At 41.3% G+C, this 7004-nt stretch overlaps 1 long non-coding RNA gene across 1 annotated transcript; it reads right to left on the bottom strand.

Annotated features, from left to right (window-relative positions):
* Nucleotides 1-2885: 2885 nt before the first annotated feature.
* LOC137840574 (uncharacterized) lies at nucleotides 2886-6468 on the bottom strand. The gene is made up of 2 exons (XR_011087318.1): nucleotides 4598-6468; nucleotides 2886-4518 (listed from the first exon to the last, which is right to left on the bottom strand). It is a non-coding gene; the product is annotated as an uncharacterized lncRNA (long non-coding RNA).
* Between the last annotated feature and the right edge of the window lie 536 nt (nucleotides 6469-7004).

Raw genomic sequence — 7004 nt, 5'->3', positions numbered from 1 at the left:
GAAATACGCACACATAAACATGCACGCAAGGTGAACAGAGACGGCTTATAAGCAGAAATAGGATCATGTGCGTTCATCGGATAAAAGGGTGAAACGCGCCACCCCCCCTCCCTCGTCTATAGTCTTACAGTGGCGTTGCGTCAGGAAGTTGCTGGAGTCACTGAGGTCACTCGCCATCAAGACATAACTCAAGTCTTCCTCTCAACTACGCGTCCATACGATAGGATGCCTACAATAGTTTGCAGTGCATCAGTTTCTATATCAAGACAAGTTGGGGGTATAAATAATGAATAAATTAATTCTATGAGCACAACCAGTAAACCAATTCTTGGTTGCTGTAACTCACCTCGGTGGATTAAAATCTTGCCACAACGTGCAGGGTCAGATCCTCAACCATATTTTGGTACGAATAACTCGGTCCTTTTCGAGCAATTTTGGTTGCAGAGCAAGGTGTGGCTCAAGGTGAAAGTGAATTTAGAAATATGACTTTGCCACAGTGATTCATTCCTTTTTTAGGGGATTAAACTGTTTCTTTGATTGCGTTGAAGATGCTTTGTCTTATGATGTCACACTTTTTGAAACTGATCATCAAAACTCACAAACTCTCAGCCCCCAGTCAGTCAAGGCGGAGTTATCTGATGGAAGTGGTTGAAACGGCCATTTTGACATCCATGAGCAATGGGTTGTAGGGCTACCGAAGTACGTCCTGCGTGTTCAGGGGACCTGGAACTGGGGGTCAAAAGTTGTGGTCAAAAGATGTCCTTCACATAGAAAGAAGTAAATTAGTGCAGTACCACATCTGTCCAACAGAGGCTGCACTCCCTGGATAGTCGAGGTTAGTATTTGGGTTTCAGTCGGTCATGGAAGGCGCTTAGGGTTGCGAATTAGTCATTTTCAATGTTCCATAAAGTGTTTAAAAAAGCATGATGTCATAAGATGCCCCTCCCCCCTTTAAAAACAAGCAGCGAAGGGTCAATCTGTTTGGGCAGTCACATGTTTAGGTCCATCCCAAATTGAGCCATGCCACCAGAGCTTACTCACCCCTTGTGGACCCAGAACTGAGTTAGCAATTTCACCCAGTTTGAAATGGTGAAAAAATATCCATCCATCTTCAATAGCGCCTGACCATGTTGCAGTTGAGCTGGAATATATATTCCCGGCAAACGCAGGGCACAAACAATCTTTCATAATCCCATTTACACCTTTGGACAATCCATTTCGAAGAACCTAACATGCATGTTTTTGGAATGAGAGAGAAACCCCACATGGAGAAAATGTGCAAACCCCTAGGCTGAGATTCAAACCCGGAACCTTAGAACTGTGACGCAAATGTGGTCACCGCTCATCCCCAATACAACCCAAATTCTACCCTAACTTTCAAAAAGGTAATAAATTATATAGTAATTCCGACATCATGTCACTTTTTACACAGATTCGTATTCTTGTTTCCACATGACAGCCACCCCGCTGCAGAATGTTCCACTGTGGTGAAAAACACTATAAAGTGTCACTCAGGCAAAGTTGTCCTCGTCAGTGGAGACAATGGCTTGGTGATTCCGAACATTGCTGCCCTTCACAACTACACAAAGAAGCCCTTCCCTTACTTGCCAGATAATTAGAGACTATTTTCCCCCTTAAATAAAAAGTTGGCCTTTTAGTGGTGAGTACAAAACCAAAATCAGTCAAATGGTGTCCTTTTTTTTAATCAAGTTAAGCACGATTTTTCTACATGAATATATCTATATACCTCTAAATCTGTGCAAGCCATTTGAATTATATTTAACACTTAACATCAAATGCAGAGGAGATTGTACTGCAGGAAACAAAATGAACGAGTGGCACTATCTTGCATGACAGGGTAGCGTCGGACAGAAAGCGGATAAGCTGACACACATACGTGCTCACTCAGCGCACAATGGTAGGCACAAAAAGCCGACCACATTTACAAGGCACTTATGGGTCGCTATCCACCGAGACAGCGCATGGTCTTGTGATAACTCTCTTGTCCCATGAGGTTTGGCACAATGGAACCTAACATGCAACATAGCAGCCACAACTGAGGAGGATTTTGGACAAAAATGTGTTCTAATTAGGAGGAATGGCATTTTTTTGTGGGCTATGTGAAATTCCTTTTTTTTTTTTAAATTAAAATCACTTATTATGACAAGATGCCCTCTTTCCCAAACCGCAGTGCTTTAAAATGAGGAGTTAAGTGTTTTACTTTTAAGATACTTTTTTTTCTGGTCTCCAGTAGCTGCTTGTTGTTGCTGAATATAATATTGTCTCTAAGCTCATAAAAAAAAAAAAAAGATTTCCACTAATCACACTTATTGTACTCTTGGTCCATTGAGCCAGCAAAAAGGGACAGCGAGCTATATTCCCCCAAAATGTTTCTAAAAATGCTCAAATGATTGTAAAAACTATCGTAATGGAATCACTACTCTGTATTTTTTTTAAATATATTTATATTTATTATATTTTTACTGTGAAACACTGCATGATTTTTTTTCACGATATGCTCATCAAGTGGATCTGATGGGGCAGCGCTTTACTTGCCCCTGCAGTGCAAAATTGCATGTTGTTTTGCGGTATTTGTGATCTATTGCAAAAAATGCTTACTGTGCCGTTTCCATTGCAAATTGGGGAGAGAAAAACACAACCACCAGAAATGTGGACTTCAAGGAAAATGTAAGTCCAATGAACCCTTACTGATTTGAATGTAATGTGTAACAATTATGAACAATTCCGCTTACAAAAAGCCTCTGGGAACAAATTGTGTTGGTGTATCTTGGTGAATTATAAAAGAAAACAGATGTGACCGAAAAGGGCACTTTAACTGGCGATTATCAATATTAATAATTCATGACTGACAGAGGATGATGGGATGTGATATAATTTCAAGTTTTTATTTATGCATTTGCTGTTTTGGGCCACCAAAATCCTAACAAGATGGGATTTTCCGACCTGCTGGCTTCTCTTCTTTTAGCCTTTATGACGTCACCGTGATGTAGGCTGTAAAATGGTCCTCGGGAATTCCATTTCACAGTGGAATCACTATTCTGTATTTCATGGAAAACATACAAAGCAGATTAATTGGATTTTCATAACACTTGTCCCCACAAAATTTTGTGCATTAGGAGACAGTTTTAAAATGGAATTTCTCTGTATTAAATGTAAAACATATATTGGAAAGCAAGCTGGATCGTGTGATGACATAGAATACGATGTCTTATTTGAGTCTCAATTGGTCTTAGGCACCAGTTAGCATACGCACGCTAGCATGATAAAGTGGCCGACAGCTGCTCACTTAGTATGACTAAGATCGGAAGAGAGTGGGAGGCCGCCCGTGCCAACGTTGCCAAGCCATTGTTAAAGATAATACAGCGAAGGCAGGAGTAAGTGGACAGCTGACGGATATACCAAATAAAACCACAACTAGCAGTAGGTGTCGGAATAAACATTTCATCCCCGCATGCTTGCAAGGCATGTAAAACTGTTTTGCAAGTTTCTTGATTGATTTTGTCTGTCCAAAAGAACATATTACAATTTTATTAAGCAATTATTTATGCATTTATTTAGGGGAGGATGGGCATGTTGGAAATGCATAGAGTGGACTGAAGGATTATATGTCTATATTTTTCAAGTATGTTGTGATCAGATAAAAAAAAAAAACATTTATTTTTACTTCTTATTTATTTTGATAAAGTCATAAAACAGGTTTCCTGCGGAATTCATATTCCAGGAACGCAATTTGAATCAGAATGCCATGTTTCCTCTAATGGGGCTGCACAGAAGATAATTTTGTCAGACATTTTTTTTATAGGAAGTAAGGAATTTCCCATTTTAGTCTGATTGTTGCGTAAACAAATCATTCACTTTTGGTTGAATTGAAAACATCAGCTTAAGGGGAACTAAATCCTGCCACACCATATTTGTGTTTGTTAGCAGGCCATCTATAAACTTGCTTTGTTGTACGTTTACATTTTCAGTTTTCCATGGAAAATAAACTTCATTTTTCCATTTTCAATGTGTCTGCGGTAGGCTGGGGTGCAAGCCCGAAGTGAAATGATTTGATTCTTCTGTGTCCTGAATACATTCTTGAGTCCTGCAGTTATCGATGTGTCACTATCCTAAAAAAAAAAACTGATCACGTTAACGATAATCGGTGCGAAACAAAGTCGTCCAGCTCCATCTCCTCTGGTTATTTTGTTTAATCCATGGCACCGACTCACGCTCCCTCCCTCATTCCCTTCCTATCTCTCATCCCTGCTTCTCTCTGTCCCACACTGCATGCCTCTCTATTTATACAGTTGAGTCAGTTTGACACTGACGGTCATGGCACACAAGCGATAAGAAACACTGAATCATCCCGGGCGAACAAAAAATACACTCGTGTGTTTTCGGAAAAACTCATCGTGTGCCTAGCGGAACGTTCTCAGCATCTTCCCGAGATGCTGGCGGTGAAGGTGTGAGGAATGGCGAGAGCACAGTGTGGAGCACAGCACAGCCAAGTGGACACTAATGGAAACATGCAGAGACACAGGTGTTCGTACAGTCACAAGCAGAATCAGAATGATCTTTTTGTGAACGTGTTTACCTTGGAAGCCTGAACAAGGCCCTTCGATCCACTTGTCACATCCGAAACACATGCAGTGGGATCTATCTCCAAGTGAGGTGGATAATGTGATGTGTTTGCATGATGTATGTTTGCGTGGAAAGCCGGCCGTATTGATTCTCTTGCACTCTCGCTGCACTCGAGCATACTTCCCTCAGGACGCCAGCGCTAAATGGAAAGACGCTTCTGAAAAAGAGACCAACGATGGAACGCGGCGGCCTCGTCTAGTCAACAAAAGAGCGGGAAAAAAAAAAAATCGAGCGTTAAAGTCACCTTTTCGAACAAACGCCATCCTTTTATTACCACCCCTCCCCTCCTTCTTCTTTTACTCACTGGAGGATGCTAAACCATCAGGTCTCTTGGCTCCACTCCATGGGATGATGTCATTGTAGATGACATCACCATGCAGACACACTTACACACTTACACACACACACTCCCTCCCACCTTAGTTTTATCCCTGAGAGGGAAGGTTCTGTTTGACACACACCCGTGATACCACAAGCCAAACTGCCCTGTTAGCACAAGGACTTGGATTGAGAAGACACACACACACACACAGACACACACAAAGGAGGTGTGGTGAAAGACTACGAAAGAGGGGGAGGGGCACACAGGGTACAAGTTAGTCTAATTACACAACACTGGTGGAACCATGCGACCACAAAGCACACACTGTCATTAAGATTCAAACCAGTACGTTGTTAACATGCTTCTATTTGCGACGGCCACTGTCTGGTGTCGAATTACGATAGGCAAATTAGGTTTCCAAAAATGGTTTGCGTCAAGGTCTTTTTTGCCCACTTTTTTTTTACACCCATATGACGAATATGGGAAGAAAGTGGCAAGCTCAGCACTGCCTGCATCCTCAGTAAATTAGCCTGGAAATCTAATTACTCAACAGTTTGTTTAGTCAACAGCAAAAACAAACAAGGATAAATCGTTTTTTTTTATGCGTGGGGATATTTTTTATCCACAAGTGTAGACTGCACCATTATGAGATAAAAATGACCTATAATGTGACCCTGAGCCAGGGAAAGATTTTAAACTCCTCTTTGCGGCACTTAAATGGGGATAAATTACAACACAGACTAAAGCTGCCAAACAAAAACAATGCTAACAAAAGTATATCTATTTTTTTTTTTTTTTCAGTGTGCATGTCCGCTGGCATAAAAACGCCAATTGCTAGTTTGAAACTGTAGCTCAAAACGAGTGATGCGTTGAGCTAGGGGGATGTCAATATCTGTGCTATTCCTGAACGGTGAGTTTCACAGCGTTCGTCATGGCGTTCACCCATCTGCCCGATGAGTGTAGGCCAAGACCCCCGTCATTTCCACATGCTCTCGCCTCCATAGGGGTGGGGGCGACAATAAATTTAGATGACGATCAAAACTCATCCGCAAAAGCAGAGATCCTCCAGATTGTCGGGGCCCTAAATATATATCAAACAGTACGTTGAATTTCTTGTCTATTACTTCAGGCAGATTGAGCCGACCCCCCACCCCTTAAAAAACAAAACATTTTAGATAAATGTTTGCTAATGCAGTCTTTACGTGATAGCCATTAATATTGAAACACTTGACCCATTGGTTGGGGTACTCAATAAACTTGTTGAAATGGAGTATTTAAGTCAGTCCAAACTTTATCTGGTCCACGAAAGACATGTATTGGTATTAACTTGCCTGATTCCAGAGGGGTGGGGGCAGTGACCCATGTCCGGGCAAAGGAAAACGTGATCCAATATTACATCAGCGGTACTTCGTCTGGCCCCTCACTTAAGACGTGTTTGCCATGGCTGACAACTTAGTTCCTTGGATCACTGGAACCCCTCCACCACGATAAGGTGACGGCTCCTGAAAGCGTTTTTTAAAATAAAATAATTCAATTAAACATTGTTACCCCTCTGATAATAGTTGCAGTATACATCCAGATGTTCAAATATTTTTATTGGAGTATTTTAAAAATGGGCAGGAAGCCATCCTCAACACATACGGTGTTACACTGATTTAGGAAAGCTTGAAAAGAGTCAGCTATTTTTAAACACAAATATATATAATAATAAATAAATATTATTATGTTTTAAGTCTAATTGAACGTTGCATGTTTTCCTGGCATGGTCTAATATGAGAAGCTGTGGCCTGGCTTCTGTCAGAATGTTTACAAGCATATTATTGGACATATTTAGTTCGAGATGGGGGGGATGTGGAGTTGCTCGCTTTATTTGTTCGGAGGCCAAATGACATCCTTATCGCATCTGTTGTATGTTTATATCACGATGCAGGCTGAGTGTGTGTGTGTGTGTGCGCAGCCAAGCCTAAAAGCATTTAAGCGGGAATGGGAGAGGGTCTGGAATGGTGGGATGACATCATTGTCCATGATGTCATTTCTT

This window comes from Syngnathus scovelli, chromosome 8 (assembly GCF_024217435.2).
Source record: "Syngnathus scovelli strain Florida chromosome 8, RoL_Ssco_1.2, whole genome shotgun sequence".
In the NCBI taxonomy this organism is placed as follows: domain Eukaryota; kingdom Metazoa; phylum Chordata; class Actinopteri; order Syngnathiformes; family Syngnathidae; genus Syngnathus; species Syngnathus scovelli.
This window is presented reverse-complemented; position numbering and strand designations above follow the sequence as displayed.